Source organism: Bombus pyrosoma, linkage group LG3 (assembly GCF_014825855.1).
Source record: "Bombus pyrosoma isolate SC7728 linkage group LG3, ASM1482585v1, whole genome shotgun sequence".
NCBI lineage: Eukaryota > Metazoa > Arthropoda > Insecta > Hymenoptera > Apidae > Bombus > Bombus pyrosoma.
Window position 1 is genome coordinate 13,051,878 of NC_057772.1, and position 23,859 is coordinate 13,075,736.

General features: G+C 32.3%; 1 protein-coding gene across 5 annotated transcripts in view; it reads left to right on the plus strand.

Annotated features, from left to right (window-relative positions):
• LOC122566096 (rap1 GTPase-activating protein 1) overlaps positions 1–23,859 on the plus strand; it is a 254,552-nt gene that overhangs the window by 134,194 nt on the left and 96,499 nt on the right. The window lies entirely within an intron of this gene.

The following is a 23,859-nucleotide window of genomic DNA, read 5'->3' on the forward strand; positions in this document are numbered from 1 at the left end:
AGTTAGACGAATAATAAAATTCAAATTTATTTAAATTTGCGAATTTAAATAAAATTAGTCGATTTTTACTATGTTGTAAATAAAGACAATTTGTGTTGCGAAATACGGATAATTTAGTTCATTATACATACGTAAGATAAAATAAAAATAAATAAAGTTTTATATGAAACATCTAAACATTTAATGAATTCTATGCTCTGTGGGTTTCCAGTAGTTCAAATTAGATAAAATAAAGCTTTCATTAAACGAATAAAGATATTGCTTAAAAAAGATAGAAATGACAGAAGATCAAAATATATGTTACAAATACTTCTTTAAATTCAATAATTTATTGTTTATTAGAATTTCAAATTCGGCTATAAAGTTTCCTCCAACCACAAAACGTGATAAACTCTCACATCTGTAATTTTACGCGTAATAAAATATTTGACTAAAATATTTAGGCTTGATGCTTACAATTTTAATTCAAGAATCTGTTATACAATAAACTCGCTTTGCTCGTGCCCAACTGTTCAAATAAACCGCGCAGGCGTGTTCGCATGGACGTACATTTCGCGCGCCGGCCAGCGAAATTTGAATACATTAGAAATATAATCATGGAATGTCCATGTATCTAAATTCACAGGAGGATCGAGGAAGATTGGCTAAACCTTTGGAAACATACAGCGTAGGGGTCAATATATTCGCCAGTTTATTCGATTTGGCATCGGTAAATGGAAAAGAGAAGTAGCATGTGTCCAGGACTTGGGCGTGTTTTCACGAGGTTCTTCGACGTAAAGCACGTGGGCGTCGAGAAAATTACGCAAGTATCGCGCGGTTTTCACGGAACAATCGGTCCCTTTCGATCGTTGAACGAGAGACCAGGGGTCAACCGGGACGAATCATCGGTGCTATTCAGAAGCCCCTCGTCTGCGGAGACAGTGTCGTTAATATTGGCAAACTTGCCTGCCATAAATCACAATGGGGTAACGCCCGTTGGCGTTGACGCATCGTCGTATCGATTCGTTGATTTTCCATGCATCGTAATGAAGTTGTCGCGCCGATCATTGTAGTTTGCGAAGGAGTACCGTGTTTCGGTGATTGATCGACACCAATGCATCTCGTGCCTGGCAAATATTTGCGTGGCGTCGAATCCGGACAAATATCGATCTCTTTGAGAAGCAATTCGACTGCACGCACGAACTAAGTATTTTCCTGAGTGTTTTCAAGTTTGTCAACGGCAATTAATTGCACGCTTTCGGCGAGTTCTGCTGGAATTTGATTTGCCAGGCGGATCGTAAAAATTTCTTTGGCGTCGTGGAGTTTTACGTGCGATACAGTAGTGGTTTCCGGGATGAAACGCATAAGCGCAACAGGATATTGCTTCATAATGTAATCGAGGCTTGACTACGCGTCGTAAACTGCGGTATAATATTTCCTGATTTCCTTTATTCTCGTATATGATATTGTATTTTATGCTATCGGATAATTTAAGAAATGCAAGATTTTTTGCCTTTCTTTTTCACATCAAGCTTATTTATTTTTTAACGATTTAAAATTTTATTATTCAGAGGTTAAACATTTTTATCAATTTGTATTCATTACTGTAATGTACAGATAACTAAAATTTAGAAGTAATATATTTTTTTTAAAAATAAGTTTAATCTAAATCACGATACATGTTAAAACAAAAGAAATTATTGGTAGATTTGTTTATCGGCTTTAATTATTCGACAATCTCCTTTGTTTAGTTAGGGATAGTGAATATTTAAAAGGCATGCTTTCTTCAAAATGTATGCATTCTTGTTGTACGTATATTCCTTTTACAAGAAATATTTAATATTCACTTTGTTTTTTCTTAGTCTCAATAAAATGATAAATTATATTTTATATATTCTAAATATCTTGTATATCGATGTGTTTTTATTGGATCATTTATGGGACTATATATCGCATTGTTTCAATCATTTGTACACTTTTATGATAGTATTAATAAAAAGCTTAGGGACATAACATAATTACTAGCCATATTGCATATCATATCGATAAAAATATGCGATTCGAATAAAAATAAGCAAGTCAGTTGGTTTTCTTTCTATACTTTGTAATTCCCATGAAAGTAATCTCTTAAACGCGATTTTAAATAAATATACAAATAAAGCAAGTTTGAAAAACGATATCGAAAGATACGTGATACGAAGAGAAGCAGCAGACAGAGGAGCAGGTAGATCGTTAATTAATAGCATGATGAAATTACCAAAATTGGTTGGAAGTTTGCGGGGAACTGTCGTTCCGCTTTGTGCATTTCGGAACTTTCTACTCTTGATCCACTCTTGTTACACAAAGCCCAAACTCACTAATAATTTCATGGTCGGGATGTACGCTGCGGGAGTCGGCTCATTCCTCTTAACTGATAGTCTCTTCGATTTTCCCTTTCTTTTCTCCCTCTCTCTCTTTCTCTCTCTCGTGTTGAACCAACATCAAAGCGTCATTGGTCGATGTTAAATATCGACGCGTGTACACGAACCGTACCCCGTAATAAAGTGATCACGGAGAGAAACGCGATGCATTTATCATCGAGCGGTCGCTGTCGGGTGTATTACGGTGCTGGAGACGAGGCCGCGAATCGATCGATCGATCGATCGATCAGGTGAAATTCAGTAATCGGAGGCAACAATGTGAGTCGGGTGTGTCCCCGTGTTGTGCTCGTTCTCGTAACTAACAGTCAGCGAAAAAAAGGGTCGGCAGAGGACCATGGAAAATGAGAGGAACGACGAAAGAGAAAGTGCGTGCACGGTTGAGCTTTATAATCCATCATCGAGTAAGCTTGTCGGCCATGTAGCAATGACTGATACGCATTAACATATTCATGCGTGACATTGCAAGGATACATGCTCTCTGGACGCATCTGTCTGTCCGTCAATTTCTAACTTGCACCCTTCTGTTCTCTGTTACGTGTTTTTTAAATGGAAACCGCTATACCGGAACGAAATCTCGGACAAATCGACAATGGCTCTTCCAATTCACTTCTGTGACGATGAAATAATTTTGCAAATATGAAAAAAATCACGCACGCTATCATGTTCCCCATAAAAGACATTACACTTTTCCCTCCGTCACTTTTTTTTCACAAACTTACTATTTTCGATAAAAATGCCAATCCAATATATTGCAAATGCCCTGTATAGTTCAAATTATTTCTACAATTACTGTCATGATTGTGACGGAAGACTGACTGTATTTGTGTTTGGATTTTTATGGTACTTTTGCTGATACACTTTCTTATCGTTACGGTTTCCTTGATAATTGGAACTGGAATTTATGCACTACGCATACGCGTACATTCTAATATCAAATGTTTGAATATCAAATAAGTAATCATAAATTTATTTGTTTTGCACACTTATTTTTTTGGATTTCTAGGAATTTCTATCGTGTTAATCTTAAATATTTTACATTACTATAGTGAGCAATATATTGTCAATATTAATTATTAATAAAATAAAATTATTTAAATAGTTGGAGAGTTTGTATATAATTGACTATAATTTGTACAAAGAACAATAAAAGTGAGTTGAGTAAAAGTAGGATAATAAGTTGTTAGTTGAACAAATTTTAGTAGTAGTAGAATGTGCGTATGAAATTAGTTCTTTATTGACAAGTATAGGAGGTAATTAAAATGGGGGTCACGCTAGAAGACATGTTTGCGATCAGTTTGCAAATATGTTGTTACAGCCGCTAGTCAATTTCTCACGAACATGCTTGTTCAAGTTGACGAATAGTTACCGAACACCAAGATATACATACAGTGGTATGTATCTTTAAGGACCTGTCCGAGTACCTCCTTAGATTTTCAAGCGCCTTGCGTGCGCTCGGGCTGAGAAGTACCTTGGCAGTGCAAGTGAAGCAGAATAGGCGGAGTGAAATAAAATACTTACTCCTAAAAATAAAATTTCTTACTCCTAAAATTAATGCGAAGATTAATACAAATATTGTCATGTTTCGTACCATTTTGATCGTACGAATCTCAAGAATGTAACTACAATAGAAGGCCATTTAGTAATGATATAATAAAAAATATAAAATAATTATATTTTTCGGTTATGATCTTTCGGACCTATGCGTTATTAACTAAACGAGCACCATTATTGTACATTCTGTTGCAGCTTCTTAGAAAATATTAAATTTGAAAAATTGACTTTTGGCCATGAAAAGCGGAATTCCAGACTATTGTGCATCGTACGTTGGAGAAATGCTTCAGGGTCTTTCTGGTTTATAATGTGTCATTAAAGCATCAAGAAGGGCGCACAAAAGTCTAAAACCTTTAACTGTGTAAAGCAATTGCTATCGATAATATGAAATCAACAAAGGAGACGTTATATCTACCCCAAAATCCTTATCCTATACGATCATATCATAAATAGTTTCAATAAATAGCCAAAACTATATAGTGATACATCTTAGTTTTCAGCACCGTGGTGTACAAGATATTATATTATTAAATATATCTGTTTATAATAGTGTAAAAGAATTGATTGTGCTTTTTAATGTTTTGAAGTAATTAAATGGATAAAGTAAATGTTCTTACCAATTACAATATTCACTTTAATATATTAAAAAATATAGTCAATTCTTTTACTGTATTGTAGACATATTATAACCAGAATACCCAAATGTATTTTTCTTTTGTGTTCCTTAAGCGTGTGCGGAAAGTTCACCTTGAAAGCGAACTGGCTACGAATAGCTTTCGAACAAACCAAGGACATCATAGGACATGTCGAAATATGTAATTAAACGCTTGGGCCCAGTTCGCATACTGTTCGCGAACAGTTTCACGAATAGAGGATTCGTAGCTCGCACTATTTGCGAACCTGTTTACGAACTCCGGTATGGATGGTGAGGAACATCATGACGTGACTTACAAATTACGGTTGCAATTTATCAGTCTTGAAATAGAGGGGTCACTAATACGGCTATTGATGATTTTAAATAAGAAAATTAGCACTGACAACCAGCCTGAGTGGATTGGAATTTACACGAGATGAAGGCCTAATTTTTGTTTAACCTTTTGTTTAACCAACAACGGAATAGATATGTGTTTATTTTTTATTAGTTTTCTTTCAGTGATGCTTGGTATTTAGCTTGGGAAAAAGTTAAGTATGTTACAGAAATTATGTTACGCTTTCATATTTCATATACATGCGTGTAAAAGTGTTGTTAATAATTACGATAACGAGCTGTAGTAAATGGCAAGCTAATTATGTTGTTTAGCGAGGGATTAAGTAAAGTGAGTTGCAAATTACTAGAAAAATAAGTATTTAAAGGAAAATTAGCGTTAATGTCGAAAATAAAATTACAACGTTAAAGTTATGTACTTAGAATAGCTCCATACATTCAATAATCTATTCCAACGTATTGTTACTTTAGTTTCCATTAGTTTATACATATTTATGTTTAATTCTTATTTTAGATTTTAAATATTCATATCTCTACTTTAAGATTTCTATCACACAACAGAATTTAATTTTAAGCTTCATCCGGAATTTAATTAAGAATTTATTAGGGGTTAGATACATATTACATTACGTTAGATTACGTATGCTGCTGCAGTTGTTTCACATTCCTGTAAAATTTCATTAGTTTCTGTACATATAAACTTGGAGCACTGGTTAACACAATTTTAACTTCAATACAAATAAAGTCTTGTTGTTTTTGAATATAATTTCAAAATTACTTCGCTTGCGGTGATTTCGTTCTTAAAAATTTGATAATTGTAACACTTAATCCTTTACGATCTATTTTTCTAATATTACGCCTGTCACGAACTAACTTACTCGATATTTGATAATATAAATAACAATGCTACTGTAATAATTTCATTATACTAAGATGATACTATATCATAAAAATGTAACATCAAGAGGATAAGGGAAAATAAATGTACAAAGAAAACCAGTGACGTTAAGCATTTTATGCACGATAGTTATTTCTCAATACGAGTGTTTTATGAGAAAAACGAGGAACGCGATTGTATTTCGAGTACGTGAAATATGCGCGAGACCACCGCGTTTGAATCGGTTGGTTTTCAATCGAGAGCTGAAAGGTCCGCGCAGTCAGAATCTAAGGCGGATCAGAGCGTTCGCGTACCTTGTTCAATAGCAGAGGTCACGTTAACTCAAAGGAACTTTCCTCGAAACTGATAAACTCGTCTAGTTCACTAGAACTAAACGGCCGGTGTGATAACTTTCATAAGATAAAATAGTTACGCAATTCGACAATCGACATATCTCACTTTGCCCTAAGACCGATCATATCAATTTTTGTATATTATACTCATACCTAACTCAATATTGGAAATATACATATTTTTAACCGTCTCATTTGCCACATGGAATTTATCAATTAATCAATAAATTCTTATTTAAATGTTCCATTCACAGGTTTTCTATTATTCCAAATAATATGTTTCTTAAGTATATGATTTTTAGATTCTTTTTCAACAATTCTTGGTATTTATTCTGTCGTTTAGGAGCGTGCATTTAAAATTTTATTCCCTAATTTATCAATGTCATGTATGTACAAGTATTTGGAATACAATGTTTTCAATGTACTCTGCGTATATGGACAGTAAATAATTTTCAATTAGATGCTTACATACACTGTGTAAGACCTAGAATTACCATGTAAATAAGCAGGTATTTAATAAGTTCTAACATTGTTATATACAGAACAAACTTTAGGGAGTTGTAGATGTATGAGAAAGATAAGTACTACGAAGAAATATAATCATGATCCTCTTAATCTATAACAGATGGATAACGAGATAGATATCTTGTATTTTCTTTTTATTGATCGACAATAGTTATTAGAATTTAATGCTCTAAGTATATTTATATGTAGATGGAGTGAGCCAAAGAGATTAGTGATATTTCAGAATAATTTGTGTATTAGTTATCGGGGACAAGTGACGATGAAAATATGGATATTTGTGGGGATAATACGATTTTCAAAATACAGCAAAATAATATCACATTACTAAAAATATGAGGATATGAGGGAGTTGTAGATAAAATGGACAACTTTTTAAGTGACATTATTGATTATTATAATTGTAATGAAATCAACTAACGACATGCAATCAAACTTGGCACATTTTCAGAAGCTAAAAACAAATAATTTTAAAATATTCTCCGAAATTAAATGTTTAATACTAAATATTAATTGCTAATAAAGTACAAGCAATTGATTAGTATTTGATAGGAAATATAATATCGTGAAAAATACTTAACTTGAAACTTCCATCAAATAGAAAAAACTTTACAAGGATATAGGCTGAGTTTTGTTCATTATTGTAAGAGCTCTTTTCCTTTTTTGATCCATTATCGATTTCTTCTGCGGTTGTCGCATTAAATCTTCTTCTCATTTCCGATTACCTTTAATACTGGTTGTTTTGCATTACGTGGAGGTAAAGATAATAAAACATATCGTGAAGTATATGAACCAATCATGGCATAAACTCATGAAATGATCTGTAAAATGAGAAGCGGCGTTTAGTGTTACTGCAATTGTCGCCACGACGTATTCGAAAATAAGAAATCTATTAGGAAGTTCAACCTGGCGTGCGTAAATGGTCTTTTTGTTCGTTGTCCTAGCGGCCTAACCGCGCCTATTCTCTCGTACGCCTCGTCACGAGCGCTTATTAAATTAACTCGTTTAATTGGACCCGTCCTTTTATTTCACCAAGCGACCGCACGTGCAGCTCCCGTAGAAACCTGATTCCTATGAGAACGAACGTCGTTCCATAGTTTCCTCGTGTCTCCTATGTGCTACCCTTCTTTCTTCTATCTCGGACGAAGCTAGAACTATTTCCAACTTCCAAATGCGAGCTGCTTCGTTGAAGAACAGCTTGCTAGCTTTGCCAGTTACACGGTATGGACACGTTTTACGATAGATTGACAAAATACGTAGTACGTTTTTAGAATTCAAACGTTCATGCTCAAATGGTTTGACTTTTAAGATAAGATGCATTTCATTCATTAAAGACGAAGCGAGAAAATATGTAATGCGTAAAAGTCGCGTGAACGTAAACTTCATAAAATTGTATAATATTAATAATTGCACGTATATATACATATACAATATATATACGTATACAACATAATTATATATAATTGTAAAATTTAGGTAGAACAAGAAATATCAAGCAACAAAAATATTAAACAAATTCCTGCAGTTACATTTTCTAATCGCAGTATTAAAGAAAAAAATTCAATAACGTAAATTGACTAAAAATATTGCAAGTGAAATGTTGTATTAACGAGGTTTGGAAAGAATCGTTTTAATCAATTTTTTATTTAACAAGCTTTAACTCTGCCTGCTACAACAAGGAAGAAAATATCATTTCAGTTATTTGTATTAGATTATTCAAACAGAAGTTCGCATATTATTTTGATAAAATTGATTCATTGGATTTGTAGAATACTATAAATATTAATTTTAAACATGTTTTAAACATTTAATACAATTAGAATTCTAAGTATTTTGTTTCGAATAAATACGTTTAATGAGAAGACTATATTTTATTATCGCATTCAAGATTCTTACAAAATGCTCGTTTTAAGAAAAACTTATCTTTATGGCTGCCCTGTTTAGAAAACGAGAAATGATGTCTTGTGGAAAGTTTTCTAAGAAATTTCTAATAAATTGAGTTCAAAGGATTTATTCATTGCCGTTTATTATACTTTTGCGTTTATTATAAAAACGTAAAAATTTTGAAGACGAGATACATTACATAATTATAGTCATAGAAAACATACGAGAACAATTTACGGTTGATTGTAATATTAGTCGAACAAGGTGTAATAAAATTCTTTAAATGACTTTTCATTGTACAAACATATTCTAATACTATTATTATATTATATTGTATTATATTATATATTGGTATAATATATTGTATTATATGTTGTTATACTTACATTATAAGTTTACAATATACTTGTAAATCCAAGTAAGGAGAAATACAACGTAAGAAACGAGAGAATTTCAAATTTCACGCGTGAGTGTGTATCGGAAACGCAGAGTAAAACTCGTTAAAACTGAGGTGAGAATGCACTCGAGATAAGATTCAGTATTTAGTGTAGTATAATTCAATTTACAACTACGTAAGACGATAACGTGCACGAAATACATACCGTGACACTCAAGCACGCCGATCTTTTACGGTAGCCGACGAAAAGGAATGCGTGATTATCGATAGGAAGGACCATAACGACCAAGCTACTTGGAATTCCGAATCATGTTCGAATTAACGAGTTGTCATCTTGGAAACAAAGTGTATCAATTTTTCTTGTTATTTCTATATATAAAATAACTCATAATTACAAACAAAACTACTGTAAGATATAAAAGAAGACAATTAAGCTATTTTAGCTGTTAAGATGAGTTAAATCGTTACTAGATTGCTATTGTTTCAGACGAATGTCTTATTTATACAAGAATTTTCCGCTTTCTAATGTGTAATTAGTGAAATAATTGTACGAAACATACATTATATTACGGTTGATGAATTCGAAAAAAAAAAAAATAGTAAAAAATCTTATTTTGAGTTTTTCTCAAATGCAACTTTTCACGTGAATGAAGTTTAATTTCACATTTATAAAGTCTTTTAGATTTCTATTTGAGAAGTATACTAATTAAAATAATTTGTAGTCTCTATATTTACATTTCTTGTCTAGTTCAATAAATGAGAAGATAGATAATATAGAGGTAATATCACATAAAGACATTTTTTCTAAATGAAATGTGATTTACTTCTTCTAACGTCTTATTTGGTAATTAAATAAATAGGCTTGAATAGGGTTTATCTTTAAACGATCATGTAATACTGTCGTCTTCAGTATATCACTTATAAAATTAACGAGCATTAAATTGGAATGAGAATCTACTCTTACGTGAAATTACAGTGACAAATAATATATTTCAAGTGGAAATGTGTAAAGGTATAATAATAGCATAGTAGTCGGAATTAAGGAGAGCTAACTAAGTAGTAAATAACTAGTCATTTAAAAAGTATAATTACTATAATCTATCTTCTTTTTAATACCTATGGTTTCACATAATTGTATCGTTAAAGCAATATATTTGATTAAAATCTGCTACTTATAATTTCAATGCATATATTTATTGCTGTTACTAAATATTTTATGTATTATAATTTGTTAAATCCATTTTTTAAACGAATTGTACAACAAATTAAACATTGGTAAGTTATATTCTCTGCAAATTGTAAATAGATTCCTCGTTTTCAAAAAAATTTTGCAATTTTAATTTTTTCTGTTTATTATAAAATTAACTATTATTGTTAAATTAACGAATCTGGTATCAATTATAAATACAACGAAATGATCTTGCATTAGTGTTAGGAATAGGTTTATATTACTTTTGAGAAAAATTAAGTCACAATATCGTGATTTAAAAAGAAATACATCTTCGTATGATTTATTTATGAAATTTAAAAAGGTACAGGTTTGTTCGAAAAATTAATTACTTACCTATGCGCTATTAATGAAGTTCCTTCTTAAAATCAGTCTAATAGGGAAACGTTAGGGTGTCTTTATTTTAATGGATTATCATATATAAAGGACAAGAAAAAAGCTATCGAAAATTACCGATCGTAATACGAATTGTATTACTATGTCGAAAGATTTTTCTTTTCATCTGCTACACAAAGAAAATAGATTTCCTTACAAAAGTAACGATTTATAATTTCAGACAATACATTTTTATGTCCAGCTACATATATTAGCATCATTTCGATACAAACAGACCTACATCCTTCTATTCAAGAAATAAATTGAGACTAACAATAAAAAGTAAATGTCACTTTTTTCAAATAGACGACCAGATTTACAGTACTTGTACTTCAATGAAGCATTTCCTGCATGCAGTGAAAGTACCGAGTATTAGCTGGAGAGTAAACAACAGATATGAAACCTTTATGTAACTCTCTCTTTACGTCCGTGTGGTTCGTATGGTTGCTGTATGTTACGAAGAAATTCATCGCCGTAATCAGCCGACTCCAAGTTCCCGAGCACGAAGCAACTGTCAAATTTACAAAAATCATAGCTATTTAGGTCGGCGATTGTGCTTTATCCGCTACCTCTATATTCCGTTGCCAGCGATACGAGCTGAGTATCATGCAGTAACAGCAGTGGCAGAACGGTGCTGAATATGAAATTCTTCCGAATGGACCGCTACTAGTCTCCTCCCAGATGCTGAAAGCAGAAATTCTCGATAGTCAGTGTGTACACAAAGCATATGAACGACCGAGTCGGTTGTAGCGACGGCGATCTGGGCCGATCGATCTGTGCTAAATCGATTGGATAGGTAGTGTAACTGTATCCCATGTCGCGCTTTGATTAGTTTTAGTATCCATCTAACGACTGTTATTACTTGCTGCTCGTTTTGATCGATGTCGCTGGCAATGAGTTGGACGAGGTACATCGAAAACGCGCTCATTGCCGCTCATCCGTCTCGCATAAGTGGTACACCGTAATTCCAAACTAATTGCCGACAGCCCTCTTCTACATCGATAGGATGCAAGCATTATGCGTCGATGCGTATCATTCGTCCGTTATGATCGGGATAATTCCAGAAATTAAGTCATCATCGCGTTCTCCGTGGTGTTTTCGTCTTTTTGTTCTTTGCTTTCGTTTCACGTTTTTCCTCTCTTTCTCTTTTCTTTTGCCCCTTCTCCTCCTCTTTTTTAGCTAAATATAGGAAGCTTCGCGTTTACAAGAATCGAGAAGCAAATATTTTTCATTATCGAGTACATTTTTACCCCGAGAAAACGTACACATTATCCGTGTTTTCTTTTTTTTTTTGCGCTCGATCTTGTTCTAGGCTCGAGTCTGTGTTTATCCGACATTGTAAACTGGAAGATTAATGCAATATCAAGGGCGACTATGCTTTTTTAAAGGCAAATAATCGCTTCCGACAGTTCGTGGCCATTACCGCTTGCTTTGACGAAACGTAGCTTCGATATCGACACTTGTTCGCATAATTTTGTATCAATTCCCTTAAATGTGACGATAGATTCTAAAGTTACATAGTAAAGTTGAAATACGTGTGTCGTTTTGCTTTCGAAAACAACAGAAAATTTTTAGCATTAAATGTGCCCTCTAGAAGTTTGATCCACGTTCTTCATATCTTCTAGTTTTTATCGTTGCATATTAAGAATATTTGAGAAATTGTTATTAACAGAAGAATGAAAATATCATTTCTCAGAAACCACTTTTTGAAAAATTCTTTTTTAAGAATCAAACATTTATATCCTTGAACAAGAAAGAGTACAGTACGTTAAAGATTCCTTGCTTTCTACTCGTATAATGCTTTTTATTTTGTTTCGATTTATGTTTTAAGTATTTGTTGATTCGTGAAAATAAGCAGAGTGACACTTTTAGAGGTATTCTAAATATTGTTACATAAATAATCATTAATTTCAAAAAGATTAAAGTACCTGCTAAGCTAAATACTTCTTCGACATGAATAGGTTAATAATTTTTATAGGAAATGTCAAGACTGATCGACTAGTACATTAAAAATTATATGATTCGATTTAAGAACATATAATTCGTTCAACTAGATAAGCGTTTAACTACAGAAAAACTAATTACGCCCAATTATGTCACTCTCGAAACCATTCAATTTCTGTCTGGATATTTTTTTCATACAGCAGATAATTTACTAATAATTCGCATTTATAAATTAAAATCGGATACTTTGTATACGCGTGTTTTATTCACAAAGAATAGTTACGAAAAGAATTAAATATCCTAATGTTGACTATTATAATTATTTCTGACCCGGTGATACTAAATAGTTGAGAATTAAATAAAGTATTAAAATTACATATTACAATGGAGTAAAATGTAAAGTGTCCTATCTTTATATTTATATAAATAGAAGGGATTCGAAGCTTAGTATATAATAACTGAATGCTTTTTCTAAAAACAACATGAAAATTAACTATGAAACCATTCAAAGTATCAAGTAGGTAAAACTTGTACTATTCGAAAAATACGAAGATAATTTGTGAAAGCTTCGATTACATTATCTCTGATAAGCTTGTAATGATTGACTAGCCGTTTAACTCGTAATTAATACCTATAAAAAGATATCAACATCGCTAAATGATCATTTTAACAGTATATCTACGGGCTGCATTCGTGTTGCAAACATCGAACGTTTTTTATACCTTTTACAAATTAGGTTCGATCCTTTCGTAACCACGTTGCAGCAATTAAAGTTAACCAGCGATACCATGTCCTTCATAATTTAAATAACACAGCTTAAGGTCGCTATCATGCTAGTCTGCTGCCACACAATTAAGTATTTATTATCTTAAACTCGTTTATGTAAAATATGCGCTAATTATACTATCAGGAATAAATACTCTTCTCTTTGCTATTTTTAAATAACAGAATAAGCAAAGTAATTTTCCTTTCGTTTCCTTGTCATAACGACCAATTACCAATGTGAAATAACTCGTTACTAGGGATGAGGTCAATTTCAATATGAACTTACAAGTTCAAATCTTTTCTAATATAAATGTTTTGCTTCATAGGAATCGATCTCTACTCACGAGAATCAATGTTTCATTTTCTGTACTTATTATTATTAGAAAATACTCGAATTATACGAATCTATTTTGGACAATGGAAAGAGTATTTTACTATGATATTTGAAAAAATCTAATCTCATGAAACTAGTGCTCTGGAAGACAAGAAACTACATATCGTAAGTGTTATGCACTTACACTTTGATTTCGTTCGAATTCAATATTGTTATCAGTAAACTGTCACAAGAGTACCGTAGTCTGTAATATTCACATATTTGTATAAAATAAAATGGATAAAGTGCTTATAAAAAGCTTAGTAAAAGTACTTATCTCTTTATTTTTTACATTTCTCGAAGTACTTACAAATCAATTAAAAAGTTATCTCGAGTCTGTTTAAAAGTGTTCATTTTTTTTTAAGGTAGATATCTATATATAAGATTCGTAATTTTTCAATCCTATTCACATTTATTTACAATATTTGGTACTTACTATGTTTGCTCATTACTAATGGTGGAATCCACTCGTAACTAGATTCAAACTTTGACTAATTGACATAGCATTGAATTACTAGCATTTTCGAAACCTACAGATCACTCTGAATTTCTAAACCAGCTATAAATCTAACAATTCATTGCAAGCATAATACACATAATACACATAATCATTGAAACGTTACTGCATCAAGTAATATTTCAAATTTATTTCTGATTTATGATATTCGTGTTATTTGTTCTTTACGTTAGATCACTTAATAAGTATTAATCAAAGTTTAACATGATATTAGAAGAAAGAATCGAGTTCAGTTGCCGATGCATTTTCCCTTATCCTTTTCCATTTAAAATCTACCTTTTGATTTCTAACTTATAAAATCTTCGTAATTTAGAATTTGCTCAAAATTTTGAACTAAAAATTTCCTTCCTGAAACTTCGGAAACGATCTTCAGTGTGTTCTTATACGTTTGCGGATAAATTGAATAAATTGATAAATTGCTTTATCCTTTTACAAAATTGATAAAGGATACAGTATTGTTGCAACAACTTTCGGTTGTCATTCTTTCCTCTACCAATTTTACCTATTTACATCTGCTAAAAAATAAATACTAGTTAAGAAAGAGCATACAATTGAAAAACAACATGGTTTCAACAGGCTTCGATCAATACCTCATTAAAATGAATAATGGAAAGGCGACAGAATTTTTGTGAAATGTCATAATAACATAAACTTGGTTTCAGTCTGTGCTCAGTGCACACTAAAAAGACTGGAATAATCGGTGACAATACCGTTCCGTTTCAAAGCAATTTATACATGAAAACTTGTTTCAAAGGAGTAGGATGAGCGAGAAGGGGAAAAGCTCGAGCTATCCGAAACACTTTAAACGTTACAAAGAAAACGGAAAGCTATTCCTATCACGGTGAAATAACTACCGGGACATTTACTTTTCCCGTAGTTTTTTCTTAGTCTGTGCCGATTTCGAGTGGCGAGAGCCAGCTATGGTAGGACACCCCGCGACTCGAGCTATGCCACTGCTCCTTTATGGCACTCGACGAGGCGGAATGCGCGATTATCGACAGATACGACGATAAATGCCAGTCGCAGAATGATTGCAGTTCGTTTTAGAAGCTCGCCGATTTGCCTTGTCGAGGCAGACCGGCCTGGCTGTCCGCTTTCTCGCTCGCTCGACCTTCTTTCGCAACGTTCAATCGTCGGCTACGTGCACGCGTTGTTATTGAATCTCTAAATCCTGCGTGAAAATCTCGGCAACAACTGTGTACGTTTCCTTATTGAACGAGATTTCGCGATTTCATGCTGGTTGCACGTGGAATTTTCGAACGCTTTTCATAGCGTTTCGACAGGAACGAATCGTCCTTTCATCTTGCCCAGGGATGCGTTGAAGATAATCCAGATTCGCCCACGATCCAAATATCGTTGATCAAGGTGATGGATTTATTATGAAAGCTGATGAGTGGCGTGAATTGAACGGATTTAATAACATGTAAATTTATACTTTAGATAGAACTTAATGTTTCATCGATTGGACGAATAGACAGTTTTACGAGCTTTTGCTCGCGATTGTGTAAGCTCTTCTAAAAAGAGCTTAGCATCGAGTGTAGTAATTGTGGTTCATTTTCTTTCTAGAAATGGTCGTCACAGTAAAAGTGATTTCGATGAATCGAGAAAAGGAACGAAAGACGGGAAATTATAATTGAGCAGGAACATAATGGATTTTGCTTAAAAATTAACACTAACGTTGCAAAAAAAAAAAAAAGAAACAATTATCTTGTAAAAATGAAACAACAGAATTTGTAATAAAAAATTTATTTCAATATGTTAGGTACATTTCTTAATTAGAAGTTTTAAATCGTCATTATACTGTGGATGTTTATGCATTTGTGAAAAATCGAGTCGAACAATTTTTGTATAAAAATTCGCAGAATGCGCCTAATAATACAGAAATACGTCAAATGTCCAGAGTATAGTAATCATTATAATGTTTAGCGACTAAAACAAATCACTGTTTAGGTGTTCTCTTTAGTTATATTCGCAAAAATTTGGATTTGCTTAGATATCCGCGGTTTAATAGTCGCAATCATATATTTGTTTTAATTTAATTTAAATTTAAACTGCATTTGTTAGTAAACAGATGATCAAATCTCAAAGAAATATGTTCCGATTTTTCTTAATAACGGCACATTACAGACGAATACAATGTAATCGCAACGAAATACAAACAGAATGTAGGCAATAGAACGTAAAATAATAAGACAGAATTGCCAGGGTCTTATTTGACCCGGTCGTTTTATATCGTAATCAAAATGACAGAAAAATAAGAAGCAATCACGGGATACGTCGATACGGTGCTTCTTTAGAGTTAGGTTATTTAAATTACTGTCACGTCACACAGTCTTCCTTTCTCTGCGATTGAAAGGACAGCTCTTTCTTTATCTCTTGCGATGGTGTTACGAAATACCGGCAAGATGCGCCGCGAGAGATCCTCGATCCACGATTCTCGCAGAATACGACTCGGTCAATCGCGATCGAATGGATGATCAACTGGATGAGTTGCAGAAATCCAGCGACTCGTCGTTGTTATTTTTCCCCCATGTCTTTTGCTCGCTACGAGGTGACGAACAGCCGCCGCTAACGATAAGATCGCGTCATTTATTTGGCCCATAGCAGTTACGATTTCCTTTGCATCGAGGTGTCACACGAAATCGTATTATGCGTCGTATATTTTATTTGATTAATTTCGAGAACCAATTAATTATAGACCTTTTACTATCTTTTTCATTTTAATGAGTGTTAAAATCAAAATAGATAAAGACTAGACGATAATAAAGAAGATGATATACGTATCTTTCTTATTGGAGATTCTTAAGTAATTAAAATAAAGCGACGGTTATAAAACAAACAAGACACTGCTTATTTTTGTTTATTTTATTATATCTCAGAAATATTGTTTGCCGTAATATGAGAAATACGCTGATTTTTTGAGAAATTTCGTGAGCCTGTAACTATTTAAAAATTTCTCCTTTCTTGGATTCAATATAACATTTCTCTTTTGAATTATGGAGTGATATTAAAATCAGCAAAGTCCATAAAAATGAACTTATCCCGCGTATTTCCCGTGATTTTTAAACGTTTCTATCCATTAGCACGGTTATATGAGAACTTGAATTATCTATAGAATATTCTTTAATACGCGTATGTAAACAATTTTTAATAAAGTATGTTAATCTATCTTTATTTAATACGGTAGTGTAGCTCTATTAAAATGAATAAAGATTGAAAATTTTCGCTTAAAAGCATCACGAGTTAGAGGAACTCAAGCTATAAGTATATAAAACATTAAATCTCTTAAGATAGAGAATACTCTTAATAATTGCTTATGAACTCTGAAATTTTCATTGGAAGTTTTATTAATTTGGAAAGTAGAACAGGCACACAACGAAGTGTATAATCAGTACATCTACTTTGAGCAATTTAAACTCTGTAATCGAATTTTTCCGCGCTTCTAGGCAGCTACTATTACGGTTGATTACATTTTCATTCTGAGGCAAGGAATAGAAACTAGTAACTCTTACATATACATTGCGTAATTGCGATATAACGATATAGTAATAAAAGTAAATTGTGTAGAGTAAGTAATAAACGTACAAACTAATACTTAAAAGGTATAATAGATACACATAGGTATGTAATTTTCAAATCATGTCACGCTGTAGATTATACAGTTCTATTTGGCAATTATACACGTTGTAAATGGGGCATTCGGTCTTAGAAAGTAGGTGTGAATACGTGAGTTTAATATGACCTTTATTTATTACGTCTATTTTGTTAGGTTTATTAGCATTGTTTCTGTTGTTTTCGTCTATGATTAACCGAAACTAATAATTGTTATAGACAGAATGCTTAATAGCAGTAATATAGCGACGAAGCGGAATAACAAAGTATAAACGTACATAGGCATGTGACGTACGTAGGTGATTTTCAAATCACATGATGCTAAAGAGGGTTATTTGACAATTATACGCGTTACAAATGGAAGACTTGATTTTAAAGAGTAGACGTGGATGCGTGAGTTTTGTATGGCCTATTAACATTATTTTTCCGTTTTGGTTATAATTAACAGGAAGCGATAATTATTATAAACAGATTGCTCGACAGCAATGATATAGTAATAAGACAAAATTGTACAGCAATAAACGTATAAAATAATACTTATAAATCACAGATATGGACACAGTATGTAGCTTTCAATCCACGTGACATTATAGAACCTTCAAAGAATGTATGTTTACTTCACGATGATTTGACTATAGATAGACTTACACGAATGTGTAAGTTTCGAGAGTTTAACCTATTTATTTATGTTATTTTATTTTACTTCATATGAAAATCGGATGTGGTACTGTACAATTTTTTCACTTAATGTTCTACAACAATAATATTGAATATCAAAGTTCTCTTTAAAAAAATTTTCAAGATCAGTCAGTTGATCGACTCTTCCATCAATGGAAGGGTACCGCTCCCATTCGGTCGATTTCGAGGACAGTCATCTAAAGTGTCACAAAGCAAGGTTAGAGTTACATCGAAGGCACCGTATGTTAGAGCATATTGCCGGAAATATCTTGGCCTTTGGCCGCGGACACTTCAAATCGGAACGCACATCTGCTCGAGCAATTTGGAGCATTCGAACAGTTAAGAGTACTGCAGTTAACACTTTCGACCGTGAAAGTTCTGTTAGTATTATGATGCTTGCGCTTACATTGCAACTGCTGATATTATCCTATAATGCCCGATAATTATTACAGACGTTTGGGTAATGTATACACTTTATAACAATGATGAAGCAGGCGAAGTTAAAATTGAACGAGATGAAGAAACAATTTGGAAGAACATGATAAATGTCTGTTGGCAGTTAAATTGTTCTTGCAAGTCAATTTTAAGTTGATCTAGTAATAACGCTCGAAATGATTGTGATTGTATTTTGTGTGTGTGTATTTAGAAATATTAATATATTATATATGATATCATTAATATTATAGAAAGAAAAGGTCTGTATGTATGCTAGAGATAATCTCAGAAACTATTCAACGGATTTGCATAATTCTCTCACCGCACAATTAGAAGCGAAAGTACATTTCCTTCAGGTAGACATTATTTTATTACTCAGAAAACCGAATCGTGAGCATGAATGCGACTCAAGTTGAATTAACGCAGCCTGGTTTCCACCGCACGATTGCACCTCACTCGACTGATAGTCGAGTAGGTATGTGGATATAGGTCTAAGGTCTAATTCAGGCGAACCACTTTAGAACACGTCACAACCACAAAACGGTGGTTGCTTGTAGTTATTGTGTGGTTGGGCTGTCGGTGGAATCAACCACTCACGAACCATTTTTTATTGGTCGCTTGAAGACCGTACCGACGATAAACAACCACACTACAAGCCTAAGAACATAATGAATTTCGAAGAGAAAACGTTGTTGTTTGCTTCTATTATTACGTCGAAGGAAACGACGTCGTAGAAACAATATTTTTTGGGCTCATCCTATGGTGGAAAATAAAAACGAGAACTAGTTTAACTTAGTTGGTTATTCATTGAGAATATATGGTGACAGGCGACGAATAAAAAATTACTCGCGAGTGGTTGATTCCATCAACAGCTTAATCACAGAATAACGTCTGTCTCAATTAGGCCCAACCTAGGGAAAGAATATTTTTCTTGCCGGTAATTATACGTAATCGGTTTATTTTTAAGTTTAAAAAAGAAGTTTAAAAAATCAATATCAATTCTTAGGAGTAATAGAACTAAAATTTGTAGTTTATATAGAGGTATTACAATATCAAACGAAAAAAAAAAAAAAAAATAGGAAAAAATATCAGGTTTCTCCAGCTCTACACGCACTAAGTCGCGTACGTAGTAATGAAATAAAAAATTTACAGAGTAAAGTCACCTTTAAAGTGCATTATATAATTCTCGCAACAAATTACATCATATGTTGCCTAAATTACACTGTCTCAAGTTATCTTTACCTTCTAATTCATTTATTACGAAACCACATATCGCTTTGTGCAATTATATAATCGATTCATAATTTAATAATTTATAATTTGTAATTTATATCTCAAAATGGTTTTATAATTATTCTTTTTCTGCCAAATCTCAATCATCGCTCGAAGCTTGCTCCTTTTACACCAAATGAAAGATCTTTATCTTTATTATCTTTCTTTACAAGATGAGATATACATATAACTAAGCGAATGATCATATTTTATTTACAAGATAAGATAATATTTAATATACGATATATGTATAAAGTGGAACTGTTTTCCTATTGTCGCAATCCTTTCAATTTGTTCCTGTAGAATAATATCAGAAAGATAAAATATTTGTTGCAATTCAAAAATCGAGAAAGAAGTAAAGTGTGTTTAGGTTGTTTTGTTTAAAGTTATAAAGCCAGTCTGGTTTGGTATTTTAATTTATTCATCAAAATGGAACAATTCTCTCCTAAAACTGTGAAATCGAGACTGGTACGAATACCAGCGCTTCGTTACTCCTAATCGAGTTTAGCATCGTCGAGCGCATTACAGCTTTGTGAAATAAATATGCCTTTCTTCCCCAGAATTTCAACTTCAACGCGAAAATTACATTATTCGTCTCGCATCGAGTTCTGATTTCCTTTCTCGCTTAAACACAATTTTAACGGTAGTTTCCATATTACGGTCGCCGAATGCAATACGAGATTTTTGCATCTCAAACAGTTAAATTCTCTGCCCGAGTAAATTTACGAAGCCTTTGATATTTCATTTCATTGTTTAATTTAAATTAAGTAATACTACTTACCTGCTACCGCTCGTAGCCAATTATTTCGATCGATTTGCAGTAGCCACATCTGAATTTTACCAAAGTATACAACATATAATAATAAATTAATAACTTGTGCAGTAATAAAGCAATACCGCGTACTATCTTTGCCATGTAATTAGTAGATAATACATTTAAATTACATTACCAGTCGAATTTTACGATTACTGAGTCATCCGTTTCTGTGTATTAATTTCAAAAAAATTGAAAAATTCTTGAAAAATGTAAAAAAAGAATAAAATTCTGAAATCAGCCAAGGTGTCTTTTATCTCCGAAATCTTTATCATTAAAAATTTATAGAAATAAAGGAAAGTCAGTTCTTGTAACACTAATTTGGGATTAATAAAACATATATTGATATGTAGTCCATTAGTTGTAAGTGTCACTGCTAAAATAATCGCAATAACCTTTCTGTTAGTTAAGAAAGATCTTTTTCATCTTATTTATATGTAGCTTAGAAATTAAGCGTCTTAAAGATTAACGCTTTCTTAAATACCAAAATAGCTCTTGACAATTACAGATACCAATATTGTCACTATATATTGTACATTTTCAAAACCTAATTTTATCATTCTACAATATTCTACCATATATGTAGTTGTATTTAAGGGTGGGTGTTTATAAATATGTGTTTATAAATATATTTGTTAAAGGATAAAATTATTACAAATTCTCTTGTTGGTAATATTATACTTGAACCACTTAAAATATATATATTCTGTTCAACGTAACATAACCCAGTTACCTTTAAGCGATTCTGTAACTTTTCCATTTTTCACAGCCAAACTAGATTGTCGAAAAGATTGGAACCTCCGAATCAATACTTCGCAGGGTTTACAACAAGAGATTCGAACGTTCTTGCTTTTGTACGTTTGAGCTGTACTATCGAATTTTTCGAAGGCAGAATTGGTTGAAAGCGAGGTCGGCGCCGACGATGTTGAATTTGCATAATATATCGGCTTGGATTCACGTTTAAATTGGTTGTTCGGGACCAATTGTAAACAGATGCGTGCGTTTGTGTCTAGTAACACAGGGAAGTGAAGATAAGAGAAAATAGTGACGAATCGTAGGAAATATTAATGTTTTCTAAAGAAATTTCTAAAACTACATTTCTAACGTCAAGAGAATAAATTATTATATTAGAAGGAACTCAATAGCAAGAAATGTACTTTTCTACTTTGCAATTGGATTTATTTGTAAATGGAAGTAAATTTTCTCTCTCGTCTACAACGTAATTATATTTCTATATATTTCTTCTATATATCTGAGTAGATTAACGCCGCGGTGTAAGGTTACTTGAAATTTATTGCAGATTACAGTGAATTTATTGGAAATTAATTTGTTTAGCACGAAACAATATTGAAAATTTCCCCAGGAGTTAAAGGTTCTTCGTTAATAGTTTACAACCAGAAACTCTTTGTTTCTTTACGATAAATTTTCATATTTTTCATTATTGCTTGACAAACACGTAAACCTCTTTTATTCGAATTAGCCGATTATAATTATTTATTCACGCGAAAGAAGATTATACTTTTTCATTTTTGTCTTAATATTTAAAATTAATAATTGTGACAAAGATATCGTTTAGTTTTAGCATATATACTAATTAAATTAAATACAGAAGAACGGTCGATAAAAATTTAAAAAATATAGATACATGAGTGTATGACTCTATGTATACATTATTATTTTCAACAAATATAAAAATAATAAAAAAATATAAAACAAAATACCATTACTCGTAAGTTGTTATTTTGTTTTATATATTATATATATATATATATATATATATATATGTATACGATGTATCATTTTATATAAAATATACGTATATGTATATAGAATATATAAATATAAAATTTATAATGTATACTAAATATACATTAAATTTGCTTCGTATATTTATAAATTTTCTAAAATTGTAATAATTAAATTTAAACACAAATACTTGACAAACAAGTAATGAAAAATATGAAATGATCGATTATGGTAAGACAAATCCAACGTTTGCACATTGTAAATTTCACAAAATGCTTATATTAGATATTTTCAAAGTATCGATTATTTTAAAGAAAATTTTAAAATAATTGAAAATAGAGCCCGCTAAAATCTATTTTCTACTTAGATGCTCAAGATGCGTAAAAAAGTAACTAATAAAAGCCAACCAATCAGCCGTGCTTGGCAATATTATGATATTAAATTTTAGTAGAATCAAATGACTGCCCTTTACTCACTAAGCATAGTGCGTAAAGGTTATCGGTGATCATGTACTTATAATGTTATGTGTTCATACAACATAAACAAATTACAAAGTGTAGAAAAAGAAGAAAGTGAAAGTTTGGGTTTATTTTTAACCAAACAATTTTTTTCTAATATACGCTTAACATCGTAATTTGAAATTAGTTTTCGCTAATAACGAACAACATCAAATAGAACGTTTTATGAGTATCATTCTTTTTACTGCCAAATTTCATCGACAAAGTGGTGCGTTGTTACGTTCAGACATATTTTCAATGCTTTTTTTTCGCCAATTCGAGTGGATCAACGTTATTTTTTCCTGCTAATTGCAATTAGAAGAATGTGAGAACAAATCAAACGAACAGAAAGATTCGATAGTGAGACATAAAACGATGGTTTAAGAATCAGCAGCTGTTGCCAGATGCGCGGTTGTTTCGGAGAATCTTCGTAGGAGAGGCTCGAATTAGGTGATCTTCACGACTTTTTCGGGGACGTCCAGAGTAGGCATTAACAACTCCGCGTTCTGGCCCATCTGCTTCTTGATGTTTCACTTCTAAATAGCCTAGTGTCTTAACCGTTCGATACGATAAGGAGTGATGGATGGTATCAAAAATAGAACGGAACTCGATTAGAGCAGTTTGTAAACCAGAGT